The sequence below is a fragment of the Nyctereutes procyonoides genome, unplaced genomic scaffold (assembly GCF_905146905.1).
Source record: "Nyctereutes procyonoides isolate TBG_1078 unplaced genomic scaffold, NYPRO_anot_genome, whole genome shotgun sequence".
In the NCBI taxonomy this organism is placed as follows: domain Eukaryota; kingdom Metazoa; phylum Chordata; class Mammalia; order Carnivora; family Canidae; genus Nyctereutes; species Nyctereutes procyonoides.
The window spans coordinates 30,746,574-30,774,293 of NW_026575121.1; the positions used below are offsets into that span (position 1 = coordinate 30,746,574).

Sequence of the window (27,720 nt, forward strand, 5' to 3'; positions counted from 1 at the left end):
TGAAACATCATTACCACTACATCAAAAAAAGATGGGTAACCTTGTATTTAAAACATCAGATTTATATTTTTGCCATAAATTGATATGTGCTCATTTATAGAAAACTTTGGAAATGCAGTATAAAAATTCACCTATAATCATACGACTCAGAAATAACATATTAATATTTTGGTATATTTTTATTTAATATTTCTCCTGCATGTGTATATATTTTAAAAGATATTTATGATTATGCTGTATATCCAACTTTCTATCTTTTTTTACTCAAAATTATGTTATAATCATTTTTTATAAAATTAATACTTGAGAAATTCATTTAAATGACTATACAATAAGGAACATATGACAGTACTATGTTTTATTCAGTAATTCCCTTTTTGTTATTCTATTGTTCCATTCTTTCACCCTTATAAATAAGATTGAGTATACATCCTTCTTCATAAAATTTTGCCATGATCTCCAATCTTATTTTGGTTGGGCTAGATTTCTAAGAGTTGAAATACTAGATGACAGGTTTTCTTTTAAGCTTTTGCATATTGTGCATTGCTTTTAAGAAAGGTAATGTCAATTTTGACTCCCAATAACAATTATGGAAACACCTATGACATAACACTCTTGCTAGCATTAAAATAATTTTGCAAGGTCCATAGGCAAAATATATATATATGAATGTTTTTGTCATTTTTTTATTAGAGTGGTGTTTTTAAAAATCTGTAAGTATATATAAACATATATTTAAAGTAGTTATATGTGCACGTGTATTTATACTTTGTCTTCTGGGAACTCTTCTTCTTTTCTAACCATGACTGGCAATTTTAAAAAGCTCATTCTATTAAGTTCTGCTTTTTTCAGATTTGATTAGATAATAAATTGCTCGATTTTGCATTTGTTAATAGCTCAGAAATCCCATATCTTATGAAGGTAGGATTAACTTATGAACATATACCTAGGCTATTGTGATAGTTTAGCCCAGCAAAAATAAAAAGCATTAAGTTAGAACCAGAGAAACCTGAGCACAAAATTTATTTTTACCACCTATTAGTACTGATCTGTACCCATACTTAACTTCTCTGAGCTTTAACTAACTCAGTTATAAAATGGAGAGGATGATCCTTGTCTTCTGGAGCTATGAAAAGAATCCAGGACGTAATTGATGTACAACAGTCTGTCTGTCATCCTTCAAAGTCAAACCATGAGGGAGCATCTGGAGACCCAATGGAAAACTGATTAATGGGAAAATATAATTACTTTATGCTTTAACAGTTTCTCCCCATAATATATAATCTTTTTTTAATGGTAACTCTTATGTTTCCTTCAATAAAGGTAAAAACCTCAAGTTAATATATAAAAACCCTCCATCTATAACCCACTTCCTTTTCTTATTTCCTCTCTAATAGTACTCTAAAGTCTTTCTTTCCTTTTATTATTTTTTTAATGCTGCTGCTTCTTAATTATTCAATGTTCTATGAGGTTCAAGCATTTATAACTAGAATTCTTTTTTCTTCATCCTTGGCTATGTAGGCTAGCAACTTAATTATCAAATGAGAAGAGTATCAGTCTTCTGACTCGCATAGTTGCTTTCCACCTAACTGGTTTTCAGGACAGAGAACTAAGTTTCATATTTGTTTTGCAAGCTTATTTCACAATAACAATGAATTAAGCTGAATAAAACACCAGAGCAGGTTCTTCTGGTGATGCTAGTTATAAGATATGTTTTTCATATTAAGCATAGATTTGATTTTGTATGGTAAATATTGTATCCAAAATAATGCTGTTTTTTAGAACTGATTCCAACTGAAGTAAGAATGTATGTTCATCCATAAAAAGGTTGAGAATTGCCTTAAAGATTTCTGCTTCTGATATTATTCCTCTAAATACTGTGACAGTATAATCCTTTACAACATATTTAACTTCTGGAGAGTGTACATCTTGGAGGAATTACTGGATTTACAAATAATAGTACAGTTCTCTAAGGATAATACCTAAAATGCAAAACCAAAATTGCAATGCTGGGTCTAGGGTTTTATATACTTGAAAATTTCCATGCTAAAATTAAAAATATCAAGATACTTGGGGAATTTGGGGGATAGGATGGAGAGAAGCATATATGTAGATGACTTTTATATTAACTCCAGTATAATTAACATACAGTGTTATATTAGTTATATATGTACAACATAGTGATACAAGTCTATACATTACTCAGTGCTCATCAAGATAAATGTACTCTTGATACCCTTCACTTATTTCACGCATCCTCTCACCCCTGGTAACCATCAATTTGTTTTTTATTGGTAAAAGTCTATTTATTGGTTTGTTTCCTTCTTCTTTTTTTTTAATTCCACATATTAGTAGTCATATGTTATTCATCTTTTTCTGACTGACTTATTTCATTTAGCATTATACCCTCTAGATCCATCCATGTTGTTGTAAATGGAAAAATTTCATTCTTTTTAGTGACTGAATAATATCTGTGTGTGTGTGTGTGTGTGTGTGTGTGTGTGTGTGTGTTGGGCTGCTTCCATAATTTGGCTTATATAATAATGTTACAATAAATATGGGGGTGCATATACCTTTTCAGATCACTGTTTTCATATTATTGGGGTAAATATCCAGTAGTGTAATTACTAGTTAATATAGTAATTCCAATTTTACTTTTTTGAGGAACCTCCTTATTGTTTTCTACAGTGGCTGCACCAGTTTGCATCCCCACCAATAGTGCATGAATATTACTTTTTCTCCACATCCTCTCTAACACTTGTGTCTGTTATTGATTTTAGACATTCTGACAGGTATGAGATGATATTTCACTGTGGTTTTAATTTGCATTTCCCTGATGATGAATGATGTTGAGCATTTTTTCATGTGTCTGTTGGCCATCTGGTTGTCTTCTTTGGAAAAATATCTATTCAGATTTTCTGCCTGTTTTTATTTTTTTATTTTTTATTTTTTTTTAATATATTTATTTATTTATTTATTTATTTATTTTTTATTTTATTTACGATAGTCATACAGAGAGAGAGAGAGGCAGAGACACAGGCAGAGGGAGAAGCAGGCTCCATGCACCAGGAGCCCGACGTGGGATTCGATCCCGGGTCTCCAGGATCGCGCCCTGGGCCAAAGGCAGGCGCCAAACCGCTGCGCCACCCAGGGATCCCTCTGCCTGTTTTTAATTGGATTTTTGGAGGTTTTTTTTGGTGTTGAGTTATATAAGTCCTTTACATAATTTAGCTATTAACCCTTTATCAGATATGTCATTTGAAAAAATATCTTTTCCCATTCAGGATGTTGGCTTTTAGTTTTACTGGTTGTTTTCTTTGCTGTGCAGAAGCTTTTTATTTTTATGTAGTCCCAATCATTTATTTTTTACTTTCATTTCCCTTGCCTCAGAGAAGGGACATATCTAGAAAAATGTTGTTATGACCAATGTCAGAGAAATTATTGTCTGTGCTCTCTTCTAGGAATTTTGTGCCTTTAGGTCTCACATTTAGGTCTTTAATCCAGTTTGAATGTGTTTTTGTGTATTTTGTGTATGGGATAAGAAATTGGTCCAGTTTCCTTGTTCTGAATATAGCTATCCAGTTTTCCCAACACGATTTGTTGAAGAGACTGTCTTTTCCCATTGCATATTCCTGGCTTCTTTGTTGAGGGTTAATTGGCCATATAATTGTGCATTTATTTCTGGGCTCTATATTGTGTTCCATTTATCTATGTGTCAGGTTTTGTGCCAGTACCATACTGTTTTGATTACTACAGCTTTGTAATATAGCTTGATACCCGAGATTTTGATACCTCCAGTTTTGTTTCTTTTTTTTTTCAAGATGGCTTTGTTTATCCAGGGTCTTTTGTGGTTCCATCTAAATTTTAGGTTTATTTTTTCTAGTTATGTGGAAAATACTGTTGGTATTTTGATAGGGATTGCATTAAATCTGTAGATTGGTTTGGATAATAAGGACATTTTAACAATATTTATCCTCCCAATCCATGAGTATGGAATATCTTTCCATTTGTTTGTGACATTTTCAATTCCTTTCATCAATGTTTTATTATCTTCATAGTACAAGTCTTTCACCTCCTTGATTAAGTTTATTCCTAGGTATTTGATTATTTTTGGTACAATTATAAGTGGGATTGTTTTCTTAATTTCTATTTCTGCTGATTTATAATTAGCATATAGATATACAACAGATTTCTGTGCATTGATTTTGTATCCTAGGACTTTACTGAATTCATTAGTCCTAATAGTTTTTTGATGGAATCTTTGGAGCTTTCTACATATAGTATCATGTCATCTGCAAATAGTGAAAGTTTTACCTCCTCCTTACCAATTTGGATGCTTTTTTCATTTTGTTGTTTGATTGCTGTGACTGACTAGGACTTTCAATACTATGTTGAATAAAAGTGGTGAGAGTAGACATCCTTGTCTTGTTCCTGACCTCAAGGGAAAACTCTCAGTTTTTTGCCATTGAGTTTGATATTTGTTGTGGGTTTTTCACAAATGACCTTTATTATGGTGAGGTATGTTCCCTTTAACCTACTTTTTTGAGGATTTTTATCATAAATGAATCTTGTACTTCATCATATATTTTTTCTCCATCGATTGAAATGATCATATAGTTTTTATCCTTTCTCTTACTGATATGATATATCATGTTGATAGATTTGCAAATATTGAACCACACTTGCATCCCAGGAATTAATACCACTTGATTATAGTGAATGATATTTTCAATATATTGTTGGATTTGGTGTGCTAATATTTGTTGAGGATTTTTGCACTTATGTTTATCAGAGATATTGACCTGTAGTTCTCTTTTTTTGTAGTGTCCTCACCTGGTTTTGGGATCAGGGTAATGGTGGCATCATAGAATGAATTTGGAAGCTTTCCTTCCTCTTCTATTTTTTGGTTTGAGAAAAACAGATATCATCTCTTCGTTAAATATTTGGTGGAATTTGGGGTGCCTGGGTGGCTCAGCAGTTGAGCATCTGCCTTCGGCTCAGGGCGTGATCCTGGAGTCCTGGGATCGAGTCCCATATTGGGCTCCTTGCATGGAGCCTGCTTCTCCTGTCTCTAGCTCTCTCTCTCTGGCTCTCTCTGTGCCTCTCATGAATAAGTAAATAAAATCTGTAAAAAAAAAAAAAAAAAACATTTGGTGGAATTCACTTGTGAAGTCATCTGGTCCTGAAATTTTGGTTGTTGAAACTATTTGATACTGATATAATTGCTGGCAATCCATCTGTTCAAATTTTTTACTCCTTTCTGATTCAGTTTTGGTAGCTTATATGTATCTAGAAATTTACCTATTTCTTCTAGGTTGTCCAGTTTTTTGGCACATAATCTCTTATAATTGTATTTCTGTGGTGTCAGTTGTTATTTCCTCTCTTTGGTTTCTGATTTTTTTTTTTACTTGAGTCATCTCTCTCATGTTTTTGATGATCTGGGTAAAGGTTTATCAATTTTGTTTACCTTTTCAAAGAGCCAGATCTTGTTTTCATTGATCTTATCAATTTTTTTAGCTTCTATTCCATTTATTTCAGCTCTAATTTTTATTATTTCCTTCCTTCTACTGGTTTTGAATTTTGTTTGTTGTTCTTTTTCTGGCTCTTTTAGGTATAAGGTTAGGTTGTTTATTTGAGATTTTTCTTGCTTTTTGAGATAGACCTCTATTGCTATAAACTTTCACCCTAGACCCACTTTTGCTGTATCCCAAAGATTTTGGACCACTGTGTTTTCATTTTCATTTGTATCCATGTGTTTTTTTAAATTTTCTTTTTGATTTCTTGGTTGACTCATTCATTGTTTAGTAGCATGTTATTTAACCGCCATGTGTTTGTGGTCTTTCCAGATTTTTTTCTTGTAGTTGATTTCTAGTTTCATAGCGTTATGGTCAGAAAACATGTATGATAAGATTTCAATCTTTGTGAATTTGTTGAGACTTGTTTTGTGGCCTCACATGTGATCTGTTCTGGAGAATGGATAATGTTCCATGTGAACTTGAAGAATCTGTATTCCACTATTTTAGGACAGAATGTTCTGAATATATCTACTAGATCTATCTGATCCAACGTATCATTCAAAGCCACTGGTCCTTGTTGATTTTCTGTTTGTATAATCTATCCATTGATATATGTAGGGTGTTAAAGTCCTCTACTATTGTATTATTATTGATTTCATTTTTATGTATTGGGCTGCTCCTGTGTTAGGTGCAGAAATATTTACAACTGCTATATCTTCTTGTTGGATCATCTCTTTCATTATTAAGTGTCCTTCTTTGTCTCTTGTTACAGTTTTTGTTTAGGGATGTGGTACTAGCCAGGTTTGTGCAGGTTAATTGTGGGAGGGGACCTGGAGCCACTTTAGGAAATTCTTGGCACTGGGATGGAGGGGGCAGATCCACAGAAGCATGCAGGGATGGAGCTCACTGTTAGCAAGTTAGGTGGAGAGTTTTGGCACTGCACTGGTTCCCTGTAGGTATCTGTGTATTTAGGCTGGGGGCAGGGGAGGAAAATGGCACTCACAGCTTGTTTGTTCTTGAATCTACCAAAAATCCCTCCACTCCAGCACATGCTCTGAGATTAGGAAACAAATCTACCTCCTGTTATATCCCAGGCATTTTTCAAACTCCTGCATCTATGATATATCTCTGCAGGGCTGTTTGTTGTGCTGTGTCTTAAAAGGTAAGGACTCAACCCATTGAATTTTAAAGTTCCAGATGTTAAGCCCCACTGATTGTAAAAACTCACAAAGCCAGCCCCTCTGGCCTTCAAAGCCAAATATTATGGATATTCATCTTCCCACTGTAGGCCCTCTTGTGCCTGAGCTACCTGGAGTGGGTTCCCCTCTCCATACTGAGAAAGCCCTCCCTCCTTTGAACAGTCTTGTGGGTTCACTGGCTCCAGACCATGTCTCCGCCCTCCCTACCCTGTTTAATGTGGCCTCTTCTCTACATTTAGCTGTTCTCTTGGTCTTCAGGTCATTTTCTGGTTTATTTATACTGATGTGGATGTTATCTAGTCATATCTGTGGGACAAGGTGAGCCCAGGATCCTCCTACTTTACCATCTTCCCAGGAAGTCCATATATGTAGATTTAATAGTACTATTAGTGTTCTAGATCTTGGGTTGGGTGGTATATTTATGAATGTTAGTTATATTATGATTTATTTATTTATTACATCTTTATTATATACATTGTTTACTTAGCATTATTTATTTTTAAGTGAAAAAATTAATTTATCTTTCTGACAACTTTTTATTTTAAAATTTCAAATATAGAGAAAATATAATACAATGGATAATAAAATGGATAATATAAAAATTAATATATTCCCATTAATTCAACAATAATTAACATGTTGCTGAATTTTAAAATATTTCTGTCTATATACATGCATACATTAATTTTCTTGCTGAAATATTTAAGTCATTTGCAGACATATGAAACTCCACCCCTTAATACTTCATCATACAATCTCTAAGATTAAGAATGTTTTATTTAATTGCAATGCCATTCTTATACCCAAGAAAATTAATAGTAATTTTATGTTATTTAATTTAATATCTACTCCATATTCAAAGTCTCCCAATGTCCTTTTTTTCCCTAAAGATTTAATTTATTCATGAGAGACACAGAGAGAGAGACAGACACATAGGCAGAGGGAAAAGCAGGCTCCCTGCAGGGAGCACGATGTGGGACTCAATCCCAGGACCATGGGACCATGCCCTGAGCTGAAGGCAGATGCTCAACTGCTGAGCCACCCAGGTGCCCCCACTGTGTCCTTTATTGATGCATATCTTAAAATATTAAATTTGACATATTGAATTTGATGGTTGTCTCTTTTAATTTAGAACAATTTGTAACCCACTTTTTCAGGACATTGACTTTTTGAAGAGTCCAGGACATTTGTCTTATGCAGTATATTCTATATCCTGATTGTTTCTGTTCCTTTATTCCCTGTATTTCATGTAGACTGAAATTCAGGTCTAGACTTTATTGAATTCAGATTACACCTATTTGTCAAGAATCATTCATTCACAACATGTGTAATGTGACTTCACATCTAATCAGGAAGTATATAAAGTTAGGTTGTCCCACTACTAATGATTCTTAGTGTGATTGTTAAGTTCAATGGCAACTGCCAGGTCTTCACATTGTAAAGGTACATTTTGCCCTTTGGAATTAATAAATAATCTGAGGGGTTATACTTGGGCATTGTGGGAATATTCTGTTCTCCCAACAGCCTTCCATTCTGTAATATTAGAAGCCATTTCCTAGGTATTGCAAAATCTTGATTTTCTAACTCTGTCATAATAAATGGGATTTTCCCTGATATTTTAATGTTTTTTAGAGAATTACATCAGATTCTAGAGTTTTAGCTTATATGAATGTATTAAATTTAACATGATTATCATTTATTATTATTATTCTATAGTTAGATTGGCCTAGAAATGTTTTTCATTTTTTAATTAAACTCAATTAGCCAACATATAGTACATCATTTGTTTCAGATATAGTTTTCAGTAATTCATCATTATAACACCCAGTGCTCATCATAAAAACATTTTTTTAACATTGTGCTACCTATGGACTGAATTATGTCACCTCAAAATTCATATGCTGAAGCCATAACCCTTGCACTGTGATGCTATTTATATATGAAGCCTTTGGGAGGTAATTAGTTGGGTTTTTTTTAAGATTTTATTTATTTATTCATGAGAGACACAGAGAGGCAGAGACACAGAGAGGGAGAAGCAGGCTCCTCATAAAGAGCCCAATGTGGGACTCAATCCCTCTGCCTTAAACTCTCTTCTCACACTCTTTACTACCAAACTTTAAATGATATCTGTCCCTTCGCAATGGACTTTCTCAAAATTACTGTGCAGAACATTACACAAGTTTTGACGAATGCATTGTTGTTTGCATAGTGCTAAGTCATACGTATACTTGTGGGAACCAAAGGTCAATGGAACCATGGAAGCAAGTGCAAATTTAGGACATGAAAGAAATTAGTAAAGACCTAATAACCAAGTGGCAGAGGTTTTATTTAATATGGTGTCTTTTTTGTTAGCCATCCTGTGAGCCTTATAGAAGGAAGTGTTTCTGTTCCCATAATATACTGATATAAGAAGTAAGGAAATAAATGCCAATTCAAAATTCATGAAATAAAAACTAGAATTTTCTGCCAGATTATGGTTGAGGGACAGACTTAGTCAATGGACTCTGGTTAATGTATATGAAGACACTGGAACTCATTCACTGAACTATGCACTTAGAGTGTGATCCCATTGACCTAAATACTGTCTTTTCCTGAAACTATGGTAAGGTCACTTGCCACCTCTGTGCCCTCACCAGTGGTGTGTGACAAAATAATAGCTGATTTACCTTTTTGGCCTTTGAAATAGTGACTATGGTCTCAGTACTTCTAAGCTCTAATAAACTACACAAAAATAACTGATGAAGATGAATCTTTTACTTGACCTTCCAATGCTTTCTCTTTTACATGGCAAAAGTAGATAGAAATTTATTGTGAGCCTATAGATTTTGCCACTTGACTTCACTGTGCAGCAAGTAAGCCTATTTCCTCTTGGTCAGTACCAGTCACTCCAGCCAAGTTCACCCAGGGAATATGAAGAGTTGATCTCTATAGCTTGTAGCTCAGATGACACTGATAACACCAGGTATTCCCAGATGCTACTGGTACTGGCACTGCTACCACTGTTGCACCTAGATACTGGATGCTACTACAGCTACCAGTATGCTTCATTGTCCTGTCTTTATATTGCCAAATGAATCTGCTACCTCACCCTCTTTTCTGACTCTCTATGTCCTAGCTCCAGATTTAAAATCCTAGAGTTTGATTCTGATCATTGGCTGGGCCTTGTTCCTAAATCCATGTCCTAACTACCACATTCCTTGGGAAAACAAGCATCTATCCTTTTCACAGAATGTGAAGGTTTAAAAGGTGAGGAAGTGCCCAAGACATGGAAGGTGTGGCTCAGACAAATGAACTACAAGTTGGAAAGTGCAGTGTATATTTTGAGGATGGAAAGCATGGAGAATAAGTGGGGAAAATACTCTTGAAGTTGGACCCAAAACAAGGGGAACCCCAACAATCAAATGAAGGCACTTAGACTTTATTTGGTAGACAGAAAAAGTTACCAGAAATTTCTGCAAAGAGATCAAAATGGGCTTTAGGAATAATAATCTGCAGCAATTGATATAGAGAAGCATTTGGAGAAAGGAAATTTTGGAGGCAGAGAAACAAGTGAGCAGCCCAGGGAGTTCTCTACATATGAAGTGATAGGTGTCTGAACTTGAACAGTGTCTATAGCAAAGGAAGTGAAAGAATAGATGAGAAAATTGAGAGGTTAAATTCTAGAGCTTACTTAGAGAATCCACTTCTCTTCAAAGCATTCTCATATTCAATGTTCTTGATAGCATAAATATCAATAACTCATTAAGAAGTATTCTATTTTGAGGTGCCTGAGTGTCTCAGTTGGTCTGGCTGCTTTCGGCTCACGGGTCATGATTCTGAGGTCCTGGTATTGAGCCCCAAGTCAAGTTTCCCTGCTCAGCAGAGAGTCTGCTTCTCCCTCTCCATCTGCCTCTCTCCCTGTTCATCCTCTCTCTCTCTCTCTCTCAAATAAATAAATAAAATCTTAAAAAAAAAAAAAGAAGAAGAAGTATTGTATTCCAAAGAGAACTCAGTGGCTGCCTAGGGCAGCACTCCTCAGAGTGTGGACAGCTGGGATCCTTGAGAGCCTTGCAGCCAAGTCTGCAAAGTTAAAACTATTTTCACAGTGATACTAAGATGTTATTAGCCTTTGTCACCATGGTGACATTTGCACAGATGATACTAAAGCCGTAGTGGCTACCACTGCTCCTCAGCACAAATCAAGGCAGTGGCACTGATTTATATCCATTAGTAGTACATAGTAATCATTGTTTTTGACTTAGCGATAATGGTTGTAAAACCTTGTAAATATATTAAAAACCACTGAATTATGTACTTAAAAATATTTATTAATTATTTGAAAGAGAAAGAGGAGGGAGGGACAGAGGGAGATGGAGAGAAGCAGACTCCTCACTGAGTGTGAAGCCCTATGTGGGGCTCAATCTCATGACCCTGAGATCATGATCTGAGCCAAAATCATGAGTCAGATACTTAACCTACTGAGTCACCCAGCTGCTCTAAATTATACACTTTAAAAATGGTCCATTTTATGGTGTGTGAACTGTATTTCAATAAAAGAAAAAAAAATGATATGGCAAAAAAAAATGATATGGCAGAAAAAAACCTGTGATGTTAGTGGTTGATAGCTAACAGTAAAGTTATTTCCGTTGCAAAAATGTTTTGAGTAGCAGGGTTTGAAAGGTTGAATATTTGGTATAAATCATACAAAGTTACAAATGTTGGTGATTTTAGAAGTATTCAACTTTTCTATAATTTTGGTCGAGCCCTGTCTAGCCGTAGTGCTTCACTTAGATGCTAACGACATTACCATAACACAAAATCCCTACATTTATCACTTAGCAATGTTGAATGACCTCAGTGACAGTGAAGCCATCGGATGTCATGAGACTTGCTGACATCTCAGGGTACCTACAATTAGAAGAAGGAAGCCTGATGAGAGGTCGTTGGCAGTTGGGGTGGGGGTGGGGTGAATGGTAGTTTTTGTGGGCGTGGCAGCAGGACTATCTTGGTAGTGGTGATACACAAACCATCTGGCTAGAATTGGCATCACGGTTTGCAAAGGTTTAATCATTTGCAGAACTCTATTACCAGGTCCATTCCTCTGGTGGCCAGATTAGCAAAAATCTCAGAACCCTAGTCCTACCAGGAAGGGATTAAGGGCCCCTGTCCCAGTAGCAGAAGACAGGAATTGGGATGAAAGACCAGCCACAGGGATCCCTGGGTGGCACAGCGGTTTAGCGCCTGCTTTTGGCCCAGGGCGCGAAACCAGGGATCGAATCCCACGTCGGGCTCCCGGTGCATGGAGCCTGCTTCTCCCTCTGCCTGTGTCTCCGCCTCTCTCTCTCTCTCTCTCTCTCTCTCTCTCTCTCTCTCTCTCTGACGAAAGAAAGAAAGAAAGAAAGAAAGAAAGAAAGAAAGAAAGAACGAAAGACTAGCCACAGAAACTAGATGATATTGTCGAGTGTGATGAAAATGCTTCAGTTTCTGTGGTCACAGATTCCAGAGGTTGTCCTAAGTACCAAGCCGAGGTTACAGAACTCACTCTAGATCGAATCAACCAGGATTTTTGTTTAATCCTAGGCTTATGTTTTGGCTTGGGAGGAATTTCTGATGGCGTTAAAATGCTTATTCATCTTGCATGTGGACTTTTGTTTGCTTTTGTACAAGTTTTAACCAATGATGAGAATTTACTATTACTGAAAGACAAAATTACTGAATTACTGAATATTACTGAATGATAAAAAGATACAATACTAATTGTTGGGAACGCTGTATACTGACAACAAAGAAAATGGGGTCACTGAAAAGTGTTAATTACAGAAAAATGTACTTTGCAATTTTGTTGAGTTTCATTGTATACTTTAAAATTGGTTTAATTTCCATTTTTAAAGATAAAAACTTTTCTCCTCCTCTTTCATTGAGAACAAGCCCCAATTAACAGAAATACAACAGTGATTTGCATAACAATAACTTCCTTGGCATTAGAAAAGCTTGGCATTGGTTTTCTCTAAATGAAGGGTTTGGTCTCTGTAGGACACAATAATATTTTTATCTTAATATTTTGTAATCTTTCCATTATTTTCTGAAGTCTGAATTTCAGTACATAATATATCATCATGCTCCTTGTTGGCAAGGCTGAAAAATGCCTCTTAGACTCTTATAGCTTGACCCAATCTCACTTTCCATTAGTACCACTTACTCCTATGCTCTAGCCAACACATTGGTCTTTTCCACATTCCCCAAACAATCCGTGGTCTTTAATGGCATCACACTGAATGAATTACTCCTGGCTCTGTATTCCCACTACACTTTACCTCTCCAGGTGTGGCAGTTTTTTACACTGTATACATTCTAAGGTACTTATGCAGAGATGCCTTGAGTTCTCCTCATGTGCCTCAAGATTCATCTATTAATGAATAGAGAAAAGAAGATGCACTCTGGAGTCAAATCTTGGTTGGCATTTTAACCTCAGCACTTATTAGCAGGTTAAATTTGGTGATTCATTGATTCTCTGACCTTTAGTTTCCCATTTGTAAAATTGGATGAGTAATACCTAGCTCATAGGGTCGTTGTGAAGGTTGAGTAGGATTCTGTAATACAATGTGCCTGGCCCATAAATAAATGCTAACTCCTTGCTTCCCTCTCTCAGTTTATAACATATATAATTTTGACGAACATAGTATATCTCCCATTAGATTATAGCAGCAGAGTAGGAGATGGAGAAGTATCTGGCCCAGAGGCTTTGATGAATCAATGAAGAGCTTTGAGTTTTCTTTCCAAATTTCTTTGGAAGTTGTGGCTTTTTACCTGCTTTAAGTGAATAGTTCTGTGTTCACACTAGACATACACTCAATTCAAATGGAAAGTTGGAAAAGATAGCAGCTCTTTCACTTTCTCCCTCATCTTCAACTTGTTTTGGATTCCTAATGGTCATACTTTTTAGAATCCTAAATGGAAATTTGAGATTAAAAATATTTTTCTTTATATTTGTACCTATTTTATTTAGCTTTTCATTGTTTGGATTATTTTGCTCTATGTAGGATACATTCCTCAACCTCATGGTTGCTTTTCAAATAATAAATTCTATATAGATCAGCTACAAGTACTTCTGTTGTCTTTCTCAAAATTGACCAGGCTCAATAATGACTTGTTAAGTTATGAAGTCCTTAGATCCCATAGGTATGCTTAGAGGACAAAAAATTGACAGCCATAATTATTTCTATGAAAAATCCATAAAAGATAAATGAGTGATGGTTGAATAATAGCTTTTTATTCATTGAAGGATGAGATATTTAATCAGAGAAGGTTTTTCTTTCAATGCTATATTAAAAGCTTTCATATGTTCAAATTTAGAGTTATTGTCTTCGATGGTACAATGGTTATTGCAAGTTCTTATTTTTTTTCTTTTGGAAAATTTCATTATCATGGAAAGTTATCTCTGGGCAGTGCTTTTGATCCTAAACAAAGCAAGTCAAATGTAAATTTTTATACTGGAATAAAACAGTTAAAAAAATCCAGGTAGCTTTTTCAAAATAATTATACAAACTAGGATACTGTTGAAAATAACTCTTTTTAATCATTTTAGGAGTTAAAGTTCAGAGGCAGTTTTGGCTTTGCCAGGTATACTCAGGAATAGCTATGTAGAGTTCGTGTTTGAGTGAAGTCTTGAATAATAGGAATTTGCACAATGAGGAAGTGAGAAAAGCATTTCAGATGGAGGGAATAGGCTTTACCAGTTGATGTTGGGTTTAGCTTTTATGTGATAGCCCTACAAATGTTGAAAATAGGTATTATGTCAGTCTTTACTCTTTAGGAAAATGTACATATTAAATGGGTGAAAAGAATAGGCAATTTCTCCTTCTTTAGCTTCCTTTTCTCTTCTGGAACAAGTACCCAGCAAAATAAGCTAAGCAATGTTCCAGGTTGCTTGATTCTAAGGACACTAGGTTACAGTTACTTCCAAAGAACATCTTTGTTCTATAATGTCCTTTGCCTGTGTTATCTATAAAATTTGCAAAACCTGAAACTCCATACATACTACCTGTGAAAACTGCCTTAAAGAAGATTCCTTGTTTTGCCTAAAGCCAAATATTCAGTCTTTTCATAATCTATGGCTTGTTATATATATTATCCTGCTCCCATTTATTTTATAGGCTTTATCTTGGGGACAGAATCTATGTCTTGTACTTCTTTATATTTTTCTATGAGTTTAATATAATGCTGGAATCTAGATAGAGCTTCCTAAATACCTCTTTGATTGCTTCTTCATCTGACCATTATAGGAATGAGAGAAACTGATGAAAATATATAAGGCTAATCAAACTGCTAATCAAACTGCGGTAGAAGGAAGTGTGCGTTGGATATTTAGCATTTCTCTTGAAGATCCACTCTCCATCCTACTCTGACTGATTTGTATCAATTTGCTCCCTCTCCTTTGGCTTCCATTTGAGTTCAGCCAGTAGGAGGAATTGGAAGGAAATCTGAAGGGCAGAAGGAGGGAGACTAGGATATTTATTTACCCCATTCGCACTCTGCAGGACTTCATGGCTGCTTTCCTCTACCTGAGTCCACAGCTGCTAGTCAGTATCCTCCTCCCACAAATATAGTTATAACCCTCTTTAGGTTCCAGTAATTGCTTGCTCCTCTTGCCCCTTCAAATCTAGTGATATTAATGACTCCCAATTATTTTAGCCTTGGGGAGTTTTACTATCATTTGTTGATTTCCTTAACCCTGCCCACCCCTTCTGAAGATCTTTCCATTCAACTTTCTCATTACTCATCTACTCATATCTTGCTGGGATTCTAACTGAAAGAGGTGGTGGCCATAACTTTCTGAGTAACTCTGAATATCACAATTTGCATTTTACTGTTGTTATTGTAGAGCAAATTTTTTTCTTATTTAATGTGAATATACTTTTCAGATAAAAAAAAAGATAGACATCCTGAGATGGATGCTTGAGGAAACAACTTATAATTTTAAATTACGACCTTCAGCAATTTGTGGAGAAAACCAAATTTCTTATTCTGCACTCCATTTTTATAAGTTTGTTTATGTAACAAAGATGTTTCCTGCCCAGTGATTCAGTGATCCATTATTAACCAGCCTTATTCATTCTAACACATTGTTTTAGGAGTTTAATTGACTCAGCCCTCCCATGCAAGATAAAACTTGCTCAGGAACCTCTTTGACTAGTAGAGTAGTTATGTAAATAAGAATATGAATTAAATGTTTGGGTGAATAACAAATGATAATCACACTGGCTCCACTTTTTTATTGTTTAAAGAGTAATAAGAAAGATCAAAATACTATTAGAAATGACAGAGATATATGATCTTTATATATTTCTTGATTTACAGAAGAATAAGGTAATTTTAAAATATTACTGCTATTGTGTTTTTTGTTAAAAAGGAACATTCCCTTTCAGTTAGGAGCATATACTCATCAGATATTTTATGTTATGATGAATAATTTTTACATTCATGGTTCTGCAAACATAAGAAATATATAGTTGATAGCAATGTTAACTTTGGCTATAATCTTAATATTCTTTTAATGTTGTCTTCTAATTGGTACTAGGAAATGTATACTTTTTGAAGCATATTGAGAAAAAAATATTTCTCTAGAATGTTCTTTCTTCATGTTTCTTTTGGAGCCAATTTGTACCTGAAATAATGAAGAAATCTCTCAATGTAGCTGCAAACTATCATAGTAGGAGCTCTAAAGACATAAGGTAAATGAATGAATGAGGTTTTTCTATATAGCTTTAGAAATAGCTTAATAGGGATCCCTGGGTGGCCCAGCGGTTTGGTGCCTGCCTTTGGCCCAGGGCGCGATCCTGGAGACCCGGGATCGAATCCCACGTCGGGCTCCCGGTGCATGGAGCCTGCTTCTCCCTCTGCCTGTGTCTCTGCCTCTCACTCTCTCTCTGTATGACTATCGTAAATAAATTTAAAAAAAAATTAAAAAAAAAGAAATAGCTTAATAAAGTATCTGAAAAGCAGTATAACAATGATATAATTATATGCTCTGTCAGAATACATTTGAGTTTTGCCATCTAGGTGCCTCAAGAGCAAGTCTTACAGAACTGGATATACATTACTAGCGTCTAATATTAAAGAATTATTGTAACCTTGTTCAGTATGAAAACGCTATTATGGTTATGGTTTTAAAATTCCATATCTAAAAGAGATATATACTGAAATACTTATAAGGTGAAATATATATATGGAGTCTACTTAAAAATACTCTAGGAAACAAATTTGGGGATACAGAGAAGATAAAATAAGGAAATGAAAAAATAAATTATTAAAGTTGGAGTATGGGGTGATTGGGAGTCATTGTACTTTTTTCTCTGCTTTTATATGTTTGAAAATTTCCATAATAAAAGCTAAATTATATATAAATATAAATTACATATAACTATAAATATAAAGAAAAAATGATAAGTATAAATAAAAGTCTATATTAAAACATTTGTTCACAGAATTCACCCCTGAAATTGCCCCTTCCCCTTGGTCTGGATGATTGCTGGATACCATAAACATCTTCTTTATTCTTATCTAAAGAGAATGTCATCTGAGGTGGACACTGTGCTCATAATAGTTTTCCGTTTTCTAGTAATGGATCAAAACACAGGGGCAGGCCTCTAGTGGCCATGCCTATGCTACATGCCACTGCTAAGCTCCAGCCAAGAGGGAAACACACTTGAGCCAATCATACTCTCTCTTCTGACAATTTGGAACTTGTAGGAGAGAAGCACACAAACTGGTCTGAGTGGAAGCCTGTTGTGTTAATGGCAATGCCCAGAGATAAGGCATGTGAACTGTCAGTGAGGTTTCCTATTTGCTTTTGACCCTGCCTTCCTGCGGTTTTGTTGTCCACTTCTTCCCCTGATCCTGTGAAATGCTTCAGTATATGTCCAGTAAATCCCTTATCCCACTGTTTTTCGTTGCAGTTATCCAAAATATTTTGTTACCTAGAATAATAAAGAAAAGTTTATTTAATGTATCATCTGAATAAAATGGACTCATTCACATTATAAGGAACAGAATATCTGAAGTCAATACATTTCAACATGTGAAACATTTTTATATGTTATTGTGCAGAGAGTTCCTTTCTGCCTTCTTGCTTTCCTATCTTCAACAATAATTATTGAGTGATCACTATGTTCCTACACTGTGACAAGTGCTGAATATGATGAGAAACGCAGAGAAAGTTCTTGCCCTCATGGAGTTTGCAATTTTATGGAGGAGATAGATACTATCAACTAATGATACTTACATTGTATTATTAGAGAAATGAGTATCCAAAAGGAAAGGAATCTATTTCTAAGAAGGTGAAGAACCAGAGAACCTGATTAAGAATGGGTAGTGGGAGTGAGGAGTGAACTTGATTTGAGGGCTAAAAGAAAAGCAATTTAAAACTTTATGAGAGGGTAGTAGAATGGGGATGGAAGTGAAAAGTCATTCTTGAAAAGAAGACTTCCAGAATTCTGACTGATCAACAAAATGGATGGAAACAGAATTCCTACGTGCAAAAAAAAATTTGTCATTGTCTGATTAATAATTAAGCTAAATTGGAATGTGTTTAATGTCCACCATTAGGGCAATAGCTAAACTAGTACATTCAATTTATTATAAGAGCAAAAGCTCCCTGAGATTTCACTGACCAGAACTGTGACACACCTGTTCTTTCTAAGCCAGGTACCAGGAAAGGCCATGGTGGTATGGTGAATGGCTTATAACCTAATCATGATTTCTGACCCTCAGGCTAGAGAAAAGCCCACATCCCCTAATGCACATGGTTATTATATGAGCAAAACAGTTGATAAAAAGAAGTGGCTGTTGCCTGGACAACCAACAATATGTGAGGCAATCAAGTCAAGTGACCTGGGCAGGAGCTATCCTATAAGAACTGTGGGAGGGAAAATATCACTGGAGAGGGTTTGAGAGAGAGTGAAAAGAGAGCAATTACAACAGTAAGTATAGACAACTCTTGTGAGAATTTTTGCTAAAAGCTGGAAGAGAAATGAAATGGTAGCTGGACATGGATGTAGGGACCAAGAGAGATTTGTATTTAAGATTGGAGAAATTACTGCATGTTTCATGTTGCTGGGTATGACTTTATAGAAAGGTAAAAGGTGAGATGCACATGAGAGGAAGTGATGTTGATTAAGAGAGAGATAGTAGGCAGGAATGCACATGTGGGAGGTTGGTCTCAGGAGGAAGATAATCCATCCATAGTGATAGGAGGCAAGAAAGAGTCCATGGGTTCAGAGGTAGTAGATCTGTAGATGGCTAGGGAGCTTTTGTAAATTCTCTTTTGATTGCTTATGCAGAACCCCAACATGTAAAGTAGATTATATTGAATAGGTTTCTCAGGCAGATTAAATTCTTGTTTGAGATTATTTCATTCTGTCCCCATGAATAATTTCCATAATGTCTTGATTCTTGATCTTATCTAGGCTGATTGTTAGTACAGTAATGTTATTGTTCTAATGCTATATTTATAAATAGATCAGTGAGATGAGTGATATGATAGAAGGTGGCCCTGCATTTTGAATAAAATTGAAACTCCTTACTGGAGACTACAGATCCCTACATAATCTGATCTTTGTCCACCTCTCTAAATGCATCAAGTATTATTCTTCCCTTGCTTATTCTGTTCCAGCCAAATTGTCTGTCTTTACTTTTTGCCAATGTCAAACTCATTTCAGTTTTATGACCTGTGCACTTCCTGTTTCCCTCTTCTTGGAACACTTTTCCATCAGGTATGCATAGGACAGTCTCATTGGCATCATTTAGGGCCCAGTGAGGCTCCCTAGTTTCTTTATCTAAAGTTGTGATATCCTGACCAGCCCCTAGTTTGTTACTGTATTTTGCTTCTTTGTAGCTTTTAGCACTAACCAAAATTCTATTCTTTCTCAATTTCTGCATCCTCAGCAATTAATAGAGAGTCTGGTATACATTAAGTACCCAAATTCTTTTAAATGAATGCATATAAAAGGTTCTTATTTTTAGTTGCGTTCAACCTTTTTATCAGCAATTTAGCAAAGATATAGGCTGACATGCTTATCAAATTTGTGGATGCTGCTAATTTAAATGGAACATAAAAGTATCCCAATGTGTTGAAATAAAGTGCTGAAATAAAACTATTTTAACAGAGATAAAGGCAAAATGTGAAATTTAGGTTAAAAAATTTACTATAGAATCATAGCTCAGCAGTATTTCATGAGTAAAAAGGCCTAGGAATTTTAATTGTAGGCTGCAGGGTGGCTAAAATAGTTAACCTGAATTAATAAAGGCACGATAGCCAGAAATCAGTGCCCTATATTCTGCTGGGTTAAACCCACAGCTGAAGCACTGTGCTTGTTTAGGTTATTTGATTGTTTGAACATTTTTTACTCTGACTTTTAATTCATTATTTTTCAATTAGCAGTATAAATTATTGTATTAACTGACCAGCAACTTCTGTTCTTGCAGGCAACATGAATAGAAAAATGGACTTGTAATCAGCCAGCTGATTATCAAACAAAGGTAATATTTATCTTTGATGACATCAGATTCTTGAGTCATCTCCACACCAGGGTTTGTCTGTAGAGAGGATTATCCTCTCCCAAGGCTCTGCCTCTCACTGGGCTCAGATCTAGGGGTGGAAGTGGCTCCCTTCCATTGCTAGTCCTTGAGGACTCAACATGCCTTGTTGGGTCTCCTAGCTCTGCTCTCCTTTCTATTACAGTCCCACCATTAAATTCTACTTGACATCTCAATTTCCTTTAGGACACTAATTGATAGCACAGCTTTTGGGATTCCTCAGGCTGTAAAATTTTAGGAGGGGCAAGTTTTGCATTCCTTAATCATTATACACGTACTTCAGTTCAAGTATTTGTAATTATTTTTTGAGTACTTGTGTGTACCCGATATCTTGCATGCCTTACTCCTAAGTCTTAGAGTTATAGATCAAGGTAGGTATTATTATTTACATTTTACAGATGAGGAACTTGAAGCTCAAAGAAGTTAAGTAAAGGGAATTGTTTATAATTGACAGAGATTTAGTTTTGAGTTTGACTCCAACGCCCATATTTGTTTTTTTTTTTTATTTTTATTTATTTATGATAGTCACAGAGAGAGAGAGAGAGGCAGAGACACAGGCAGAGGGAGAAGCAGGCTCCATGCACCGGGAGCCCGACGTGGGATTCGATCCCGGGTCTCCAGGATCACGCCCTGGGCCAAAGGCAGGCGCCAAACCGCTGCGCCACCCAGGGATCCCTCCAACGCCCATATTTGCTATTTCCATTACACCTACGACCTCTCTATCTCCACCATGCACATTGGAGTCTCTTTTATTAGTCTAATTACTTAGCTGGAATCTGGTAGGTTTTTTGAAGGTAGATATTGTATTGTATTCTTTTATCTCCACTGCCTAGCATAGTGTCTGGCACATGGCAGACATGTGACATATTTTCGGGGCTTTATTTTTTAAAAGATTTTTATTTATTCATGAGAGACATATATATAGAGAGAGAGAGGCAGAGACACAGGCAGAGGAAGAAGCAGGCTCCATGCAGGGAGCTGGACCTGGAACTCAATTCTGGGTCTCCAGGATCCCACCCAGGGCCAAAGGTGGCGCCAAACTGCTGAGCCACCGGGGCTGCCTGTGACATATTTTTTGAATGAGTGGGCAGAGGAGAAATATTGCTTACCTGTTAACCTGTATTTCTATTGTTTGGGAATACACACCAGGTCTTTGGTTTCATATTTAGCCATTAAATTCCTTCATGCTCCCTTTCTCTCTTTATTACTGGCCCTCAATTTCATGCACTTGATTTTCTTCTATATGTATTCCTTGCTGAACATATGGATGTATCACACATCAGAGACAAACATGTGTCTGACAACTTAGAAATGATGAGAAAATAAAAATGCAGGTAATGATAGTATCTATTTGGTGGGCCTGGGGTTAAGAGTAGTGGGAAGACATTGTAAAAAGCCCTTTAAGTCCACCCATACTTTCTCTTAACATCTATTGTTTTATTTGAATACACTACATGTAGTGTTGATTCTGTCCCTGCCACTCAGTAAAATGAAGAGGTTCCAGTTTGTATATTTTAGCCTGTGTACAACAGATATATTGAATTAGTTGTTTGTCATAGGTTATTATATGTGCTGAAGCGTATATCCTCTCCTTAGACAATGGTTTAAGAAGTACTGAATGGAGGACAGCAAATAACTTGCCTGGACACTGTAATTCTCCTCATCTCCTCAGACATGGATTGAGTATGCTGATATATTTTATAAAAATTAATAAAAATTAAGAAAAATGCTGGCCAAATTTAAGAGCCACGTGTTCACTTGTAGCAGGATGTTTTATGGTAGGAAAAATGCAATCCAACTTTTTGCTCTTCTTCATGTAGTAATGCTCTGGCTTCTGCCTTTGAGGCTCTGATCTGAAAATAATCAACTCAGAAGTCCCAAGACACCAAAATGTTACAACTAAATGAGAAAGTGTTAGACTAGAGAAGAAATCTGACTCCAATTTTTAATTCTCTGACTAGTTTATTCTTATTAAAGTAACCTTCAACTTCTTATTTTGAAAAATTTCAACTTAGCATAAAGATCAGAAGAATAATAAAATGAATATCCATATACCCTTCTCCCAGATTAACTAATTTTTCACATTGTGCTACATGTTTTATCCTCATTTATAACTAATAATAATTATTTTTAAGCATTAGAGCAGATAACTAATAAACATTTCACACTCATTTTATTGCCTTTAGTAGCAACTAGATTCATAAACTCAATGAGGGCGGGAACCAGGTCTGTCTCCACATTGCTGCATCTCTAGTACCTAACATAATGTCTGGCATGTAGTAGGAGCTCAATAAATATTCATTGACTGATGGGCTGAGTTGTTCTTTATACATTTGGCCCTTACTAGATGCACAAGTCAATCAAAGTTTGAAAGAAATTAAGTCCATCTGATCTTAAAGCAAAATATCCAAAAGTGTACTCAAGTTTTGAGGGAAATATGTCTAAATCCTCTTCTTATTTCTCTGGGCACTTATTACAAAGCCTTTCATCACATAGGTGCTTATTAAGTTTTCTCTGAAGAAAACTTGGTTAGAGTATACAAAATAGCCCTGACTAGGATCAAACTGGAAAATAAGCCTCAAAGACTTAGAGAGTGAGTTTATTCAGACTGGGACAATTCATGAATGGATCTGGTGTCTCAGCTAGTCCCTGTTGCAAGATTAGGTCCTAGAGCTGGAATTTGGAGAACAGGAATAATGATGAACACAGAACAGGAAAAAAAAAAGTAAAATTTTAAAACTACTACAGAGGAATTCTTAGACATAAAAAGTACCTTCTTAAGAGTGAAGGCTGTTAAGTTTTGAAGTTGGGGGATTTATAAAGGTAATTCTCTTCTGTAGATCTCTTCTTCTGTAGAGGAATCTGCTACAAAGTAGTTTCTAGTCATATATATATATATATATATATATATATATATATATATATATATATTCTTATTAAAATGACCACATCTAAGCACACCAAAGAGATAAAAAGAATGTCAACAGAATATTTACCCTTTGCCTACATAATAAAGTTCAAATATCTTAGCATAGAATTCAAGGTCCTCTGCAAAACTAACCCAACTATTTTAAAACCTTCACTTTTCCTGATTCATGCCTGGCTTGGGTTGTAGTCCAGAATTTTCCTAACTGTTTTCTCTGGAACTCTAGTGACCTTAATAGAAAGCATCTTGCATCATTAATAAGAACATGTGGTGTTAAAAATTTTTCATAGTGAAAAAGTTTGGGAAATGTTTCATGTTATATCCCTGATCTACCTACGATAGGTTCAATGATAAATGAACCTCATTCGCACAATCAGAACTACATTAACCCAGTTAGAGGATCTGAAAAATTCTGCAGTGAGAAACCAACTTAATGTATAGTTTACCAAACTTACTTGACCAAAGAACTTTTTTGGATGGTAGAATATTTATTAACATGATGAAAGATACTTGTGTTCACCAGAATGCAGTTTGCAGAATGCTGCTTAACCATCATAATATTTGGAATTACTTGAATGTTGCTCATGCCATTCTGACTGGAATAACCTAATTTATTTAGAAAAAGCCCCCATTCCTTAAAAGATATTCTAAAGTACTTGCAAGAAGGAAGCCACAAAAGACAGGGAGTACATCTGGAACTAATCCTGTGATTTAGACCCATGTCTAAATGCTCTCCAAGGTCTGTAATCAATTGTCTATTATAAAGTTGGGAGCACAGTCTTTAAATCTTTCTTTTTAATTTTTTATTTATTTATGATAGTCACAGAGAGAGAGAGAGGCAGAGACATAGGCAGAGGGAGAAGCAGGCTCCATGCACCGGCAGCCCGACGTGGGATTCGATCCCGGGTCTCCAGGATCGTGCCCTGGGCCAAAGGCAGGCGCTAAACCGCTGCGCCACCCAGGGATCCCGGGAGCACAGTCTTTAAATACAGTTCTTCTGTATTCTCTCCTTATTTTGACTAATTTAAATCTCAAAATCTGGTGTCATCTATATTTTAGTCTTTGGGATAAAGATTTTTAGAATCAAGTAGTTTGTATAATAATCCTATGTGTGGAGTGATGGAGTGATATTTGAAACCAATTGTTTCCATGAAGTTAATAGCATTTGGTAAGTTCAAAACTGTTACCTGTTGAGTTTTGCAGAATTTATTCAAATGAGTGCCAATTATTGAAAGAATGACATACATCTTTGGATGTGAGTCATACAGGTTTGCAGCTAGTCCCAAAGGGTTTGTATATGAAGCAGAATGCTATAGATATATCTTATGGTGCTTACCATCCAGCATTATCAAGAGCAGCCGATGTCAACTGGTGCTGCTGACCATTCCAGAATTGAGAGGGAGGCCTGAGGAAGACTCTCCTGCTGCTAGTGGGGCTGCTGGTGACCTGAGAGAATGGATGGGTTCTGGGAGACAAAGCAATCTCAGACACAGAGCTGCAGGAAATGTCTACCCAGGGGAGTAAGTACATTAATAAGGAAATTAAAAATGCTCTCAAGGGGGTAAAACAGGTGTAAAAGCCCTGATAGAACAATTAAATGAGGAAGTACAAATCACTGCTGAACAACTCAGAAGAAGCCAAGAAGAAGATGCCCTAAGTGACATCAAGGATTCTGAAACGAAGCTGAAGGCACCCCAGGGAATATGCAATGACTCCATGATGGCCCTCTGGGAAGAGTGTAAGCCCTACCTGGAACAGACCTGGATGAAGTTCTACACATGCACCTGCAGAAGCGGCTCTGGCCTGGTTGGCTGCCAGCTCAAGTTGCTGAAGGAGTTCTCCCATCAACTTCTGGATTAATGGCAACCACATGGACACTCTGCTGGAGAAGACTGGCAGCAGACCCATGCCCTGGACATCATGCAGGACAGCTTCAACTGGATGTCCAGTATTATGGACAAGATTTTCCAGGACAGATTCACCCATGAGCTGCAAGATATTTCCACTACTCACCTTTCAGTTCATTCTAGAAGAGGCCTCTTTTTTTCAATCCCACGTGCTACATCACCGGAAACATAATCCGTTTCCCTGCATATTAACTCTTGAACTTCCATGACATGTTTTGGACTTCTTTGACATGACACACCAGGCTCAACAGGCCATGGATGTCAACCATCATAGAATTCCCTACCACTTTCTAATGGAATCCATGGAAGACAACCAAGACCATGATGTGTGCAAGGAGATCTGTCAAAACTCCACAGAGTGTCTGAGGATGAAGGACCAATGTGATAAATGCCGGGACATCTTGTCAGCAGACTGTTTAGCAGACAACCCCTCTCAGGTCCAGATATGACAGGAGTTTAACAGTTCCCTCCAGATTGCTGAGAAGTTCACCAAAATGTACCCTGAGCTGCTGTAGTCCTACCAGGAGAAGATGTTCAACATATCCTCTCTGCTGAAACAGCTGATGGGCAATTTATCTGAGTATCCCAGCTGGCTAATCTCACTCAAAGTGAAGACCCAGTCTACCTCCAGGTTACTATGGTGAGTTCTGAGACTTCTGACTCTAATGGTCCCTCTGGCCTCACTAAAGTGGTTTCAAAGCTCTTTGATTCTGATTCCATCACTGTGATCGTTCCAGAAGTCTCCAGAAACAATCATAAGTTTATGGAGACTGTGGCAGAGAAAACTCTTCAGGAATACTGCCAAGAGAACCAGGAGAATAAGTTGCAAATATTATCTCTCCATATATGAGGCTGAGTTCAGTTGCTCCCAAGATGAGCCATAGGACCCTAGAGAAAGCTCTGAATGTCACCAAGTTACTAGGCCTTGCCTTAAGGCCCTCCTGTCCCCTTACCTAGCCTTTTCCCCGCTGGACTGTGCACTGTAATGCCTGCATTTGCTGATCATGGGAAGAACTCCCTTGTGCCACTAACTTAATAAAACCTCCAGTAACCTGAAACAATCACAAAAATAAAAAACGAATGACATACATTTAAATTAATAAAATGAGAATTTTTGTGAAAAGAAGTGACCTTTGTTGACATATGCTTGTGTGGTTATTTAGAGAAATAGAGAATGAATGAACTGTTTGTATTGAATACTCATTACTGTGTCAGTTTCTCTGAGATGTCCATAAATTGTGTCATTTATTCACTAATTTTTTCAACTTACTGTTAAGAGGCAATCTCCTTGGGTTTCTCATGTTTCTGCACATCTTGTGAGCAGAAGTAGTAATGGCCTTTTGTTCTGGATGATCTTTTTAAAGATGTCTGAGAGTGAACAGAAGATAGAGATAATATCTCCCTCTGGAGCAGAGGGCCAGTCTGTTTACTGTCCAGTATGATTATTTTCATCATTGTCCTCTTGACCGGCTTTGCACAGGTTTTCTTGTAGACCAATCTCTTATAAGAAAAAGTTGGGAGATGACTGAGTGGCTCAGTGGTTGAGCTTCTGCCTTCAGCTCAGGGCGTGGTCCCCTGGTCCTGGGATCGAGTCCTGCATTGGGTTCCCCATAGGAAGCCTGCTTCTCCCTCTGTCTAAATCTCTGCCTCTCTCTGTGTATCTCTTATAAATAGATACAAATAAAATATTTAAAGAAAAAGTTGGGATTTCTCAAGCTCAGGGTTTCTCAGCTGTGATGCAAATCCATCAGATGAGCAGCATTTGCCTAGGCTCCTCTGTGTAACCCATGGAACTTGAGGGATAAGAGAAACTAACAAGCATAAAGTTCAAGGTGTTTACTGTCTGTGCTATGAGTAATACAATCCTTTGTCTCCAACCCAAGAGTCATGTGTCTTCTGCCACTATCCAAAAAAACTATGGCAGACTAACTTGTCAGCTTGCAGAGCTTGGTAAAATCTAAGAGCTGTAACAATATGTGGTGGTGGTGGTGGTTGTTTTTGTTGTAGTAATAATTTTTGACACCTGTAGGGAGCATCCTTTTCAGGGACCTGGGTTTGGAAGATTTTTTCCCTGGATGTCATCAAGGCTTGCCCCGACTCAGGATCTCTGATATGGATTATTACTAGATGATTGAGGTGGGGCAGAGTTGAATCTGGAGGCAAAAAGCATTACTAGCCTGAGGCAAATATCAAGTGAACATGATTGATAGGTCTTATCTAAGAAAAGCCATGTAAGCTGGGTTTAGAGTAGACCTGAATGAGTGAACAGACTGGGAAGTGGATAGCTCTCAAGAGTTAGGATGGCTCATGTAAGCACATATTCTAGACAAATGTGGTCAGAAGAAGGTTGGCAAAAAATAACCACTTGATTCCTTTCTATTCTAGAGCATGACTTTTCATACAGAATAGGCTCTTTTCCTTCCTCCAAAAGTGAACTTTAGGTAAGACTTTGAGGTCTTAAATTGCTAAGACCTTGGGCTGTTCTAGCCCTAGATCTGGCAGGCCCTTGTCATTGTCACTATTAGCATTTAAAAGGAAATGATGTTCTTTGCCTGATCGGGAACATTGGCTGAGTCCTGAGATTTTCCTTTTAAGTTGTG

General features: G+C 36.5%; 1 pseudogene; it reads left to right on the top strand.

The window, feature by feature from the left end:
- Positions 1 to 23,567: 23,567 nt before the first annotated feature.
- LOC129516460 (clusterin-like) lies at positions 23,568 to 25,970 on the top strand (annotated as a pseudogene).
- The last annotated feature ends 1,750 nt before the right edge of the window (positions 25,971 to 27,720 follow it).